The 14,836-nt window shown below is 49.7% G+C and overlaps 1 long non-coding RNA gene across 1 annotated transcript; it reads right to left on the bottom strand.

Moving 5' to 3' along the window:
* Positions 1-1,235: 1,235 nt before the first annotated feature.
* LOC115893480 lies at positions 1,236-8,239 on the bottom strand. Its single transcript, XR_004053475.1, has 3 exons — positions 6,533-8,239; positions 1,803-1,938; positions 1,236-1,286 (listed from the first exon to the last, which is right to left on the bottom strand). It is a non-coding gene; the product is annotated as an uncharacterized LOC115893480 (long non-coding RNA).
* Between the last annotated feature and the right edge of the window lie 6,597 nt (positions 8,240-14,836).

Raw genomic sequence — 14,836 nt, forward strand, 5'->3', positions numbered from 1 at the left:
CCCTACCCTCTTTCAGGCCTTCTGCCATGGGATGATGCAGCAAGAAAGCCTTTGCCAGATGTGGCCCCTTGACTTCTCAGCCTCCAGAACTGTGAGCCAATAAATTTCAGTTCGTTATAAATTACCTTGGCCTGGCACAGTGGCTCACATCTGTAATCCCAGCACTTTGGGAGGCTGAGGCAGAGGGATCACTTGAGGTCAGGAGTTTGAGACAAACCTGGTCAACATGGTGGAACCCCATTTCTATTACAAATACAACAATTAGCCAGGCGTGGGGGTGCATGCCTATAATTCCAGCTACTAGGGAGGCTGAGGCAGGAGAATCACTTGAACCCGGGAGGTGGAGGTTGCAGTGAGCCGAGATCACACCACTGCATTTCAGCCTGGATGACAGAGCAAGACTCTGTCTTAATAAATAAATAAATAAAAATAAAAATAAATAAATTACCCTATGCTATTCTGTTATAGCAGCACAAAATGGGCTAAGGTGGTTTGCAATAAGTAATCAATGAGTGGGTGGAAGTATGAGCGATGGCTGGGTGGGTAGGTGGATACATGGAGGACAGGGAGGTAGATGGGTAGGTGAGTAAATGACATAGTACAAACAAAGGCGCCATCACATTCCAGTGGGGGTGAGGACCAGGTTTAACTGCGGGAGGCTCCTTAAAGCCTCAGAGAAGGCAGCATTTTGACGATGGCTGCCGTTTAGTGGGCACTTCTTTGCCGGGCCCCAGGCCCCACACTTGACTGGGTTGCCTCCCTTCACCCCCGTAGAAGCCCCTGGAGTAAGATATTAATATTTTCCCTCTTTCTAAGTCTCATTACCTTGGTAATTTTTATTTTAATAAAATTTAAAAATAAATTTTACCTGCACATGGTACATCATTTTAAAAGTACAAAAGGAGAGGCAGTAAAGAAAAATCACCTTTCTTCACTGCTAAATCCCCAGACTGTTGTAGACACAGTAGGAGCTCAATAAAAATGAGTTGAATTCAGTGGCATTTTATGTGCAGACACAGAAGCTCAGAGAGACAGGCCAGGCACGGTGACTAATGCCTGTAATCCCAGCACTTTGGGAGGCTGAGGCGGGTGGATCACCTGAGGTCAGGAGTTCGAAACCACCCTGGCCGACGTGTCGAAACTCCGTCTCTACTAAAAATACAAAAATTAGCCAGTGTGGTGGCGAGTGCCTGTAATCCAGCTACTCAGGAGGCTGAGGCAGGAGAACCACTTGAACCCGGGAGATGGAGACTGCAGTGAGCCCAGCCTGGCAACAGAATGAGACTCTGTCAAAAAAAAAGAAAAAAAAAGAAAAAAAAGAAGCTCAGAGAGATTCAGGAGGTTGCCTGATGCCTCACAGGTTGATAAGCTGGAGAAGTCAGGGATTGGAATCAGGTGCATTGGACTCAAACCTGCCCTGTCAGCCTAACAGATGAAATGGGTGAGGAGGGCAGGCCTGGGGGGCAGTGGGGGGATCATAGGCAGAGGCTCAGAGGCAGGAAAGTCATGGCATGGGAGGAATTTGGCCAGAGTGGAGGGTTTGTGTCACGAAATTGGGGTGAAGCTAAAGTTGGCATTGCACCCTTGAATGCCAGGCTAAGGAGTGGGCACCTAGCCGCTGTGAAAGGCAGGGCTGAAAGCAGCAGCAGGGCAAGAGCTCGGAAGGTAGGAGACCTGGGCGAGTCTCTGGGAAGCTGACACCCCAGAGTGGGACAGAGACCAGACCTCGCAGGGAAATGAGCCTGACACAATCTCGAAGGCTTAGTTGAGATTCTGACTTTGTTCTACCTGCTCGTCCTCACCTGGTGTTCGTTAATCACCTCCTGCTTGGCCGGGCGCGGTGGCTCACGCCTGTAATCCCAGATCCGCCGAGGTGGGTGGATCACGAGGTCAGGAGATGGAGACCATCCTGGCTAACACGGAGAAACCCCGTCTCTACTAAAAATACAAAAAAAAAAAATTAGCTGGGCATGGTGGTGGGCGCCTGTAGTCCCAGCTACTCCGGGCGCTGAGGCAGAAGAATGGCATGAACCCGGGAGGCCAAGCTTGCAATAAGCCAGGATCATGCCATTGCACTCCAGCCTGGGCAACAGAGTGAGACTCCGTCTCAAAAAAAAAAAAAAAAAAAAAAAAATTCACGTCCTGCTGATGGAAGGAACATGCCTTCCTGGCCATGAACTGAGCCAGGTGGGCTGTGGCAGTGCACGGCAGAGACCTGGCTGTGCCAGGACTGTGGTGACTGGCCTGTGCACCATGGCCTCCTCTTCCTCCTCTGAGCACTGACTCCCAGCATCTGGGTGCACAGCCTGCTTTCTGATTCGATCGCAGCTGCTGTGGGGAGAGTGGATCCCAGCCCCTCTATCCTTCGTCACAGAGGCAGTAGCGGGTAGTGGCTTAGAATTAGGAGTTCTACCTCCTGGTTCTCATTTTGCCACCCAATAGCTTTGTGACCCAGAGAAAAGGTCCTTGGTGCCCTGCTACTCAATTTTTTTTTTTTTTTTTTTTTGAGATGGAGTCTCACTGTGTCGTCCAGGCTGGAGTGCAGTGGTGCAGTGGTGTGGTTTTGGCTCACAGCAACCTCTGCCTCCCGGGTTCAAGCTCTTTTCCTGCCTCAGCCTCCCAGCCTCCCAAGATTACAGGCGTCAGCCGACACACCCGGCTAAGTTTTGTAGTTCTACTAGAGATGGGGTTTCACCATGTTGGCCAGGCTGGTCTCGAACTCCTGACCTCAGGTGATCTGCCTGCTTCGACCTCCCAAAGTGCTGGGACCACAGGCGTCAGCCACCATGCTCAGCCTCAATTTTTACCTCCGTAAAAATGGGATGATGTCTTCTCTACCCAGGATGCTGGGAGCAGTAAAGACACACTGCGTGCACACCTAGAAGGCATGCAGGATATGTCGGTCCCGATGTCTTCATCTGTTTCTGAACTTTACTTTCCACATCTTTGAAATGAGAGTGGTCACTGATGATAGAGGGGAAATTGTGGGTGGGTTCTCAGCCAAGCCAAAGCCAAGGTTGGTTGTAGGGCTGGTGGGCCGCCCATGGAAGCCTTTTGCACATGCTATTTACCGGCAAGGAAGACTCTTTATAGGGATGTCGGGGTCTAAGACTTGAGGAAGATAATGAGGAACAAAGTCATCTGGGCTCCTTAGGAAAAAACTTCATTTGGGGGAGTGGTTTTCAGTGTGGTCTGGGGGTCACACTGCATGACAGTTAGAGAACGTTCTGGAAATGCGGAATGGGGGCCTGCTTGTCATGGTGGGTTCTACTGGATGTCTACTGGCAGAGGGCAGGGCAGCGTTCTAGATCATTTTAGACATTTCATTTCAGGAGAGTGAAGAGGGGCCAGATGCGCTGGCTTACATCTGTAATCCCTAGCACTTTGGGAGGCTGAGGCAGGAGGATCACTTGACACTGGGAGTTTGAGACCTGCCTGGGCAACATAGCGAGACCCCCATCTCTACAAAAAATACAAAAATTAGGTGGGTATGGTGGCATACACCTGTAGTTCCAGCTACTCAGGAGGCTGAGGTGGGAGGATCGCCTGAGCCTGGGAGGTCAAGGCTGCAGTGGGCCAAGACTATGCCACTGAACACTTCCAACGTGAGAGAGAGAGTAAGATCCTGTCTCCAAAAAAAAAAAAAAAAAAAGAGAGAGAGAGAGAAAAGAGAACATGTACAAGATGTGTGTTATAAAAAGGGGCATCAGAATTCTGACCCATTCTACTCCATGGATAAACCTTGAGAATATTTTTTTTTTTTTTTTTTTTTTTGTTGAGACGGAGTCTCGCTCTGTCGCCCAGGCTGGAGTGCGGTGGCCGGTTCTCAGCTCACTGCAAGCTCCGCCTCCCGGGTTTACGCCATTCTCCTGCCTCAGCCTCCCGAGTAGCTGGGACTACAGGCGCCCGCCACCTCGCCCGGCTAGTCTTTTGTATTTTTAGTAGAGACGGGGTTTCACCGTGTTAGCCAGGATGGTCTCGATCTCCTGACCTCGTGATCCGCCCGTCTCGGCCTCCCAAAGTGCTGGGATTACAGGCTTGAGCCACCGCGCCCGGCCAACCTTGAGAATATTATGCTCAGTGAAATAAACCTGACACAAAGAGACAAATACAACTCCCTGTCCACAGAGGGGTGACTGCAGGACCCCCTGTGGATCCCAAAATCCTCGGATGCTCAAGTCACTTATATAAAATGGAGTAGTGTTTGCATATAACCTACACATGTCCCCCTGTAGACTCTAAATCATCTCTAGATGGCTCGTAACACCGAATAAAATGCCTACGCATCGCTTCATTTGCGTGGATTCAGTGCGATACTCCGCGCGCAGTAAATTCAAGTTCTGCTTTTTGGAACTTTGTAAAAAGTTTTTTCTGCATTTTTTTTTTCTTCCTTCTTTCCTTCCTTCCCTTCCTTCCTTCCTTCTTTCTTTCTTTGAGACGGGGTTGTGCTCTGTCACCCAGGCTGGAGCGCAGTGGTATGATCATGGCTCACTACAGTCTTGATCTCTCAGGCTCAAGCAATCCTCCAACCTCAGCCGCCCAAGTAGCTGGGACTACAGATGCACCCGCCTGTAATCCCAGCACTTTGGGAGACCAAGGCAGGCAGATTACTTGAGGTCAGGAGTTCAAGACCAGCCTGAGCAACACGGTGAAGCCCCATCTCTACTAAAAATCAAAAATTAGTTGGGTGTGGTGGCCGGGTGCCTGTAATTCCAGCTATTCAGGAGGCTGAGGCAGGATAATTGCTTGAACCCAGAAGGCAGAGGTTGTAATGAGCCAAGATTGCACCACTGCACTCCAGCCTGGGAGACAGAGCAAGATTCTGTCTCAATAATAATAATAATATATATATATATATTTTTTTGTAGAGATGGGGTCTTGAGCTCCTGGGCTCAAGTGACCCTCCCACCTCAGCCTCTGAAAGTGCTGGGATTATAGGTGTATACCACCGCGGCTGGCCTGAGAATATTTTTAATCTGTGGGTGCTTGAATCCATGGATTTGGGACACATAGACATGGGGGTCTGTCTGTACTGTAAGATTCAACCTACACGAGGTGTCTAGAGTAGTCAGATTCACAGAGACAGAAAGAAGCTGGTGGTTGTCACGTTTCGGGGACGGGGGAATGGGGAGTTAGTGTTTAATGGAGATAGAGTTTCCGTTTGGGAAGATGGAACAGAATTCTGGAGATGGATGGTGGTGATGGTAGTGCCACATTGTGAATGTTCCTTTTTCTTTCTTTCTTTCTTTTTTTTTTTTTTTTGAGAGGGAGTCTCACTCTATCGCCCAGGCTGGAGTGCAGTGGCACCACCTTGGCTCACTGCATCCTCCACCCACCGGGTTCAAGTGATTATCCTGCCTCAGCCTCCTGAGTAGCTGGGATTACAGATGCACTCCACCATGCCCAGCTAATTTTTATATTTTCAGAAGAAACGGGGTTTCACCATGTTAGCCGGGATGGTCTTGAACTCCTGACTTCAGGTGATCTGCCCACCTCGGCCTCCCAAAGTGCTGGGATTACAGGCGTGAGCCACTGTGCCCGGCCACGAATGTTCTTAAGGCCCCTGAACTACATGCTTCACAAGGTTAAGATGGTAATTTACATGATACATGTGTTTAGCACCGTTTTAAAGAAGGGGACCATCGGCTTCAGAACTGCTGATCCCGATCCACATGTCAGAGGCCACAAGAGACCACAGGACAAGTTTGCAACCCTGGGTGACAGGACTGTGGAGAAGCATCCGGTTAAATAAAGGCCCCTTCTGTCCAGATGGCTGAGACGGAGGGAGGAGACAGAGGCCCAGGGTCTGGCCAGCCTTCCCTTCTTCCCTCCACTCAAGGAAAGTGACTTTTTTGATTCTTATTTCCTGAGACGTGAAAGTAAACCAGGGGCCCTGGGGTGCGGGAGAAAGATTTCTTAGATAGTAAGTCTTTTCCCAAATTATTTATTAATTAATTATTTATAATTTTATTTTATTTTATTTTTTAGAGACAGAGTAGTGCTCTGTCACCCAGGCTGGAGTGCAGTGGCACAATCATAGCTTACCGCAGCCTCCAACTTCTGGGCTCAGGTGATCCTCTCGACTCAGCCTCCGAGTAACTGGGACCACTGGTGCATGCCACCACATTCAGCTCATGAAAAAAACAATTTTTTTTTTTTTTTGGTAGAGACGGGGTAGGTCTCACTATGTTGCCCAAGCTGTCCTTGAACTCGTGGCCTCCAGTTTTTTCTTCTGTCTCAGCTTCCCAGAGTGCTGGGATGATGGATGTGAGCCACTGCGCGTGACCTAGAAATTCTTAATTAAGTGCCACTACTTTGGAAGGGAGATGAAATCAAGTGGTCAGGCTCTGGCAGGATCTGGAATAGGCTGCTAGGGTTCCCAGGCTCCACGCTGATGATGTATCCCTCCCTCCTGGAGGAGGTGGGGGCGTGTGGCCCCACGGGCTCACTCGGCTTAATGGCGAGGCCCCTTCTGAATGCCCAGCTCCCATGTAACATCCTGTGCTGGTCCCAGGTGCCTCCACCCACTCACCTGGCCTGGGCTCACTGCTCCATTCACTGCTCTCCACCTAATGGTTGGCCACCCCATGTGGACCAATGGATTCTTGGCTTGTCCAGCTGTCTCCTGTGAGCTGATTCCTGTGGACCATAAACACGGTGCGACTTGCACCGAGGTGGGATAGGAAGAGAAGGGACAGATGTGGTCAGCCAACCTGCAATGGTGCAGCTGTGGTCACCACAGAGATTCCTTATGGGCAGGTAAGATATTCCAGGCACCAGATGTGGTGGCTCAAGCCTGTAGTCCCAGCTATCTGGGAGGCTGAGGAAGGAGGATTGCTTGACCCCAGGAGATCAAGGCTGCAGTGAGCCATGATTGCACCACTGCACTCCAGGCTGGGTGACAGGGTAAGACCCCATCTCTTTAAAAAAAACAAAAAACAGAAAAGGATATTCCAGTTGCTTCACAGCCATAACCCTCCCAGCGGACGGGAGAGCTATCATCTGTGGCGGACTGTATCTCCCAAAAGGTGGCTGCAGCAGTGCCTCCTGTCCCATATACCCTTCCACTTTCCACCTTTCCAATTTCCCACCTTTCCACTGCCCCATCAAAGTCTAGAGTTTACAGCCTGGACAACACAGTGAAACCCTGTCTCTACCAAAAATACAAAAATTAGCCAGGTGTGAGGAGGCGGAGGTTGCAATGAGCTGAGATCGCAGCACTGCAGTCCAGCCTGGATGACAGAGCGAGACCCTGTCTCAAAAACAAAAACAAAAACAAAAAGTCTGGAGTGTAATTCTCCTCCTTTTGAACCTGGGTGAGTTTGTGACTCACAGGCCACCAAGTGGGCAATTTAGCTGCCCTCAGGCTGTCATGTTGGGAGGAAGCCAGCAAAAAAGTAAGTCGACCACCATCCAACCCATACCCCCATGGGTCACGCTTAATACAGAGGCTAAAGCCGAAGCTCTATCTGCAGCAGGTTTTAGACAGTCACTTCATCCCTCCATGAAAGCAGATCCCTTAGCCTCCTAGACTGACAGACAACAGCAGCAGCTGAGATGTCCCAGGGGGTTAATGAGTTCTAAGCACTTAGCATATCAACTGGTCTAACCCTCACCAACACCCTTGAGGAAGGTGCCATTCCTATCCCCATTTTACGGATAAGAAGAACTGAGGCAGAGAAACTAAATAACTTGCCCAGATTGCCCAGTCAGCAGGAGGCAGGCTCCTGGTGGCTAACTCCATAGCCAACACTCACCCCCGAACAGGGAGTGCCTGGTAGATGTCTACTGAACGGTGATCCGCTGGGGCATCTGAACAGAGATAGGCAACGAGGAGGAGTGCGGCAGGACAGAGAAGTGGGCATTGGAATTCCCGAGGGTGGGGAGCATTTCTGAAGGCACAGTGAGACACTAAACATCCTCTGCTGGTTGACTCTAGCTGGGACACTCATGACGGCTGAACGTGCTGGGCCCTGGGGAGCGGGAGTGGGGAGGCGGCTCCAGACTGGACGTGGAGGCACCCCCTAGGCTGGAGCTCCTCAGGAGGACACTAACCTCCCTGGGATGCTGAGGACTCACACTTCATCCTGGGGAGGTATGTTCAGCCTGCAGGTGTAACAGTCAATGACTCTAGTTAATGGTGAGGTGAGGCCGGGCGCGGTGGCTCAAGCCTGTAATCCCAGCACTTTGGGAGGCCGAGACAGGCGGATCACAAGGTCAGGAAATCGAGACCATCCTGGCGAACACAGTGAAACCCCGTCTCTACTAAAAATACAAAAAACTAGCCGGGCGAGGTGGCCGGCGCCTGTAGTCCCAGCTACTCGGGAGGCTGAGGCAGGAGAATGGCGTAAACCCGGGAGGCGGAGCTTGCAGTGAGCTGAGATCCGGCCACTGTGCTCCAGCCCGGGCGGCAGAGCGAGACTCCGCCTCAAAAAAAAAAAAAAAAAAAAAAAAAAAAAAAAAAAAAAAAAAAAAAAAAAAAATGGTGAGGTGAGGAACTTGGCACTGAACTGGTGTTGAGTCACGCGGTGAGAACGTCTTTCCCTTTTCAATGATGGGTCAGTCCCTCTGAACAAAGTGAGATTTCATCTCGGGTTAGTGATGACTAATGTCTTCTTAAACAAAGTGAGTAGCCCTCAGGTTCAGAGTCTGGAAGGCAGTGGAGTGTATGAGGAGTTTCAGAATGTCACTTTTTTATTGCATTCCTTTTCATAGCCACCTCCTGATTATTCCAAGTGACACTGTTTCAATCAAGGTGAGCTTTGTGTAGGTGTCTGAAGTGTCCAAATCACAGTGGCTTCAATGAGAGAAGTTTGTTTTTCTCATACAAAGGCAACCATGATGAAAGCTTTCCAGGGCTGCCAGGGAGGTTCTGTAATCATTAAGAACCCGGGATCCTTCTATCCCGAGTAGCTGGGACTACAGATGTGCACCACCATGCCAGCTAATTTTAAAATCTTTCATAGAGACAGGGCGTCACCATGTTGCCCAGGCTGTTCTCAAATTCCTGGGATCCAGCAGTCCTCTTGTCTCGGCCTCTCAAAGTGTTGGGATTACAGGCTTGAGCCACCACGCCCAGCCTGCCGGCTCCTTGGTGTTTAAAAGATAAAATCCCGGCCCTTCCTCCAGGCTCTAAGTCCTCTCCTGAGTCTTCCTGGAACCGGTTTGCTACAAGCTTGCTGCCTCTGGGAGGCGCCTCTGATTCTGTGACCCTGGCCTTAGCACTTGCTGTTCCCTTGTGTCTGAGCTGCTTGCTGCCTGATGAACTCCTCCTCGTCCTAGGAAACCAACTCAAAGGACCCCCTCTCTGGAAAGGCGGTTTGGTGTGCTGGAAACCCTATGGGCCTTGGAGTCAGGAGCCTTGGGTTGAAGTCCTAGCTGCACCTTGTGACTTGATAAATCACTTCAGCTCTCAGGACTCAGTTTGTTTTCATGTGGAATTATTTCCCTGTTTGTCTCTCCCATTAGGAACTCCTTCAGGTCTGGAACTGCATTGTATTTAGCCTTGGGTCCTCTCCTTCCTCCCAGTCCCGAAAAGCATGGGGATATTGCATTAGTATCTCAGGATAAGTAAGAACTCAAATCACCAAGTAGCACCTGTAAACCAAAAAGCATCTGAACAGGTCTCGATCGGTTTAGAAAGTTTATTTTGCCAAGGTTAAGGACGTGCCTGTGGCAGCCTCAGGGAGTCCTGACAACATGGGCCCAAGGTGGTCAAGGCATAGTTTGTTTTTCTACATTTTAGGGAGACATAAGGCATCCTGGTTTCAGATCTGTGTTGCCGTTGATGCTAGAGAAGAGTAATAAGGCATGTCCTGCCCTTCCACCTTCTGCAGTCTGCAGTGTACCTCTGTGTGCCCACAGGTACCCAATGCTTAACGCCTGCTCATACGTAAGAATAGGCGGCTTTGGCTTTCCAGGTTCTGTGTCATTTCACTTAGGGTAATGGCCTCCAGCTCCGTCCATGGTGCAGCAAAGTCAGGATTTCCTTCTTTTTATGGCTGGGTCATATTCCGTGGTGTATGGAGGGGCGGGGCAGATTTTGTTTTATTTTTTGAGACAGAGTCTCATTCTGTCGCCCAGGCCGGAGTTCATTAGCGCAATCTTGGCCATTCTTCTGCCTCAGCCTCCCGAGAGACTGGGACTACAGGTGCCCACCACCATATCTGGCTACTTTTTGTATTTTTAGTAGAGACGAGGTTTCGCCATGTTGGCCAGGCTGGTCTTGAACTCCTGACCTCAAGTGTTCCGCCTGCCTCCGCCTCTCAAAGTGCTCACATTCTAGGCCTGAGTCACTGCGCCTGGCCACTAGGCAGGTTTTAAATCTGGGGCTCAGCTCTTCTGGGCATTCAGTTCACCAGCAGACCACCCACTTCCCCAGGGGAACACACTGTGTGCCCTCAGGGGTCCAAGTCTGGGGGTTAAAGGGTGAGAATAGTCATCTCGGGGCCTGGGCGCCACCTGGAGTCTCTGCAGGAGGCGCCCCCTGTGGCCCTGGTCTGTAAAACCTGCTTTTCACCAGCAGTCTGAGATCAAAGAGGAGTTACAGTATCTGTCCTGAACAATCTGGTTGGGAAGATGAGATAGAGCGATTAGTAGTGCGTACCAGCTGAAGGCGAAATCGTCCTTTTGCTTGCAGCAGTGGTGGAGTCATTCCTGAGCTCCACCTGGGACTGAGTCGGACTCCCTGATGGAGGGACCTGGGTGTCTGCAGTTTGGATGAGTTTCCAAAAGATCCCTTCCACGCGTGTTCTGAAACTGAAGCTGCATGTGTGCGTGGAGCGGGTGCAGGGCTTGATTCCTGAGCTGTCACTGTCCAGCCCTCAATACCTCATCCCCCTGTCCTTGCCCTGAAAGGCCCTCATGGGGTCTGCCCAGCTCTCCCTGGCCAGACATTCCCACACTCAGGGAATTCTCCTCCAGACCCTGGGACACACCCCCTTGCCCCCAGACACCTCCTGAGGAACCTCATATTCAGGGTTGATCAAAACCAGGTCATCGCCTTTGTAGCTCTGTCCTCACCCTGAACATGGTCTCTGTGTCCCCTCCTCTCAGCCTCCTTCATGCCAACCCCACTGTCCATGCCCCATACTCATGCCAAGCCCCCAACACCCCTCAAATGCATGCCCTCGCTTCAAACTGCCCTACGCCCCTTCTTCTGCCACCATCCCCCCACCCCTCGGCCATTCCAGAGGCCTCCTAACCTGGCTTCCCACATCCTCCCTTGCACCCTGCAGCCTACCCTGTGGCTGAGGCTTGAAAAATGCAAATCTGACCTCCCTGCCTGGACTTCTTTAGGGCCCTGCCCTGGCCCTTGGGACAAAACCAAGCTCATACAGGCTCTAGCTGCAAAACAGAACCAGAAGACAAAACAGAACAGGGCTGGAAGCTGTTTAAGCAGAAAAGCAAGTGGTCAAAGGACAGTAGGCAGCTGGCAGGCCTCGGAAGGACAAGTGAGCTGCCTCGGCCACGGGGGCCGGCCACCAAATGCCAACACAGCACCCCTGCATGTTCAGAAACCTGACATCTCTGCTGCCAGCCTGGGAAACGAGCTTGATTGTGTCACCGACCCTGTCTGGGCCCCGGGGCCCCGAGGCCTCCGGCCAGCTCGAGCTGCAAAGGAGGCTGGCACACAAGGTTGGCCTGGAGCCTGGCACATTTCTTAGACATGGGCAGGGTATCCCAACGGATGGGTAGGCCCCTCCTTCCTCGAATCTTAGAATGACGGAGGGACCTTTGCCCTCCAACCTCCGCTGCTATGCCGCCCCACCCAAGCCTCGCCCAGCCCTCAGCCACCTTGACCCTTCAGTTCCTTCTAGGAGTCCTGTTCCCTCCTGGTTCCAGGCTGTGTACAGGCTGTCCCCCATACAGGCCTGGCCCCCATACAGCCTGGCCCCCTGCCAAGAAGGCACTTTATCCCAGCCCCTTCCAACTGGCTGCCTGCCACCACCATCTTTCCTCAGATGTCCTGCTAGAATGGGAACTCCACGAAGGCAGGGACATCCCTCTGGTCCTGGCTACGTTTATCACTTAGTAGGTGCTCAATAAATACTTGTCAAAAAGTGAACGAACGAATGATTTGGGGAAGCTCTGTAACCGACATTTCGTTTCTTTCACTATAAAATGGGAACACAGGTGGTTATCTGCCTCTCAAATTTGTTTACAACAATTTTTTTTTTTTGAGACAGAGTTTTGCTCTTGTCGCCCAGGATGGAGTGCGACGGTACAATCTCCGCTCACCGCAATCTCTGCCACCATGCCTACTTAATTTTTGTATTTTTAGTAGACAGGATTTCACCATGTTGGCCACGGTGGTCTTGAATTCCTGACCTCAGGTGGTCCACCCGCCTTGGCCTCCCAAAGTGCTGGAATTGCAGGCGTGAAACCACCACGCCCGGCCCATTTTTAGTTTTTTAAGCAATCAAATTGGTCAGGGTTTTATTTCACAGCCCTCTCCTTCCTGATCATAATAGCAATAAAATTCTCCCAGGTTTGCAGCTTCTTTTTCTTTTTTCCATTCATATCTTGTATCCATTTGGGATTTATTTTGGTAGAAGGAGTGAGGTAGGAATGCCACAATTTTCCCCACTGTGCCAAGCCCATTAATGATTTGTTCTTATACGTTTGAAACACCATTTTACCATATTTTAAATTTCCACATGTAGCACTATGATGCCTTTCACTGCAAATATCAGAAAGCTCAACTCAAACTGGCTTAAATTGTTTGTATGTTTTCTTCAGATGGAGTTTTGCTCTGTCTCCCAGGCTGGAGTGCAGTGGTGCAATCTCGGCTCACTGCAAACCCTACCTCTCAGGTTCCAGTGATTCTCCTGCCTCAGCCCTCCCCAGTATCTGGGATTAGAAGCACATGCCACCAAGTCCACCTCATTTTTGTATTTTTAATGGAGAAGGGGTTTCCCCATGTTGGCCAGGCTGCTCTCGAACTCCTGACCTCAGGTGATCCACCCACCTCGGCCTCCCAAAGCGCTGGGATTACAGGCGTGAGCCACTGGGGCTGGCGTACCATATTTTCTTTATCCAATCCACCGCTGATGTGTACCTAGGTTGATTCCATGTCTTTGCTATCGTGAATAATGCTGCAAGGAACATACAAGTGCTTGTGTCTTTTTTGTAGAATAATTTATTTTCTTTGGGTATATACCCAGCAATCCAATTGCTGGATCAAATGGTGGTTCTGTTTTAAGTCCTCTGACAGATCTGCAAACTGCTTTCCAGAGTGGCTGAACTAATGTACATATTCACATTCCCATTAACAGTGTATAAGTAAATGTTCCCTTTTCTCCACAGCCTTGCCACCATCTGTTGTTTTTTGACTTTTTAATAATAGCCATTCTGGCTTGTATGAGATGGTAGCTCATTTTAGGTTATTTTATTTTTAGGAAGGGTCTTGCTGTCACCCAGGCTGGAGTGGAGTGGTGTGATCTTGGCTCACTGCAACCTCTGCCTCCTGGGCTCCAGTGATCCTTTTGCCTCAGCCTCCTGAGTAACTAGGACTACAGAAGCGACATTGTGGTTTTGATTTGCATTTCTCTGATGATTAGTGATGACAAGCATTTTTTCATGTGTTTGTGGGCTGCTTATGTGTCTTCTTCTGAGAAGTGTTTGTTCATGTATTTTGCCCATTTTTCAATGGAATTATTTTTTTTTCTTGTTAAGTTCCTGATAGCTTCTGGATATTAGACCTTTGTTGGATGCCTAGTTTGCAAATATGTTCTCCCATTCTGTAGGCTGTCTGTTTATTCTGTTGATAGTTTCTTTGCTGTGCAGAAGCTTTTTCATTTAATTAGGTCCCACTTACCATTTTTGTTTTGGTTGCAATTGCTTTTGAGGACTTAGCCATAAATCATTTGCCCTGGCTGGTGCTGAGAAGGGTATTTTTTAGAGTTTCTCTAGGATTTTTGTAGTTTGAGGGCTTACAGTTAAATCTTTAGTCTGTTCTAATTTTTGTATGTGGTGAAAGGCAAGGGTCCAGTTTTATTCTTCTGCATTTGCCTAGCCAGTTATCCAAGCACCATTTATTAAATAGGAGCTTCTTTCCTCTCCTTGCTTGTTTTTGTTGATTTTGTTGAAGATTGGATGGTTATAAATGTGTGGCTTTATTTCTGGTTCTCTATCCTCTTTACTGTGAACCTGTGGGTTCAAGAGATGGGTCTCTTGAAGATAGCAAACAGTTGGGTCTTCTCTTTTTATCCAGCTTGCCATTCTATGCCTTTTTTTTTTTTTTTTTTTTTTTGAGACAGAGTCTTGCTATGTCACCCCGGCTGGAGTGCAGTGGTGCCCTCTTGGCTCACTGCAAGCTCCACCTCCCAGGTTCACGCCATTCTTCTGCTTCAGCCTCCCAAGTAGCTGGGACTACAGATGCCCGCCACCATGCCCAGCTAATTTTTTTGTATTTTTAGTAGAGATAGGGTTTCACCATATTAGCCAGGATGGTCTCGATCTCCTGACCTCGTGATCCACCCACCTCGGCCTCCCAACGGGAGTATAGGCATGAGGCACCACGCCCGGCCCACTTTGGGCCTTTTAAGTGAGGGCATGTAGCCTGTTTAAGGGAGGAGACCACCCCTCATATTGTCTTATGCCCAATTTCTGCCTCCAAAGAAAGAAGAAGTAAAAACTAAAAGGCAGAAATGAAATCCACAAGCAGGCAGACCGGCGCCACACCCTGGTGGTAAAGATCGACCCCTGACCTAATCGGTTCTGTTATCTATAGATTACAGACATTGTACAGAAAAGCACTGTGAAAATCCCTATCCTGTTTTGTTCTGACCTAATTACTAGTGCACGTAGCCCCCAGTCAGGTACCCCCTGCTTG

This window comes from Rhinopithecus roxellana, chromosome 15, assembly GCF_007565055.1.
Source record: "Rhinopithecus roxellana isolate Shanxi Qingling chromosome 15, ASM756505v1, whole genome shotgun sequence".
NCBI lineage: Eukaryota > Metazoa > Chordata > Mammalia > Primates > Cercopithecidae > Rhinopithecus > Rhinopithecus roxellana.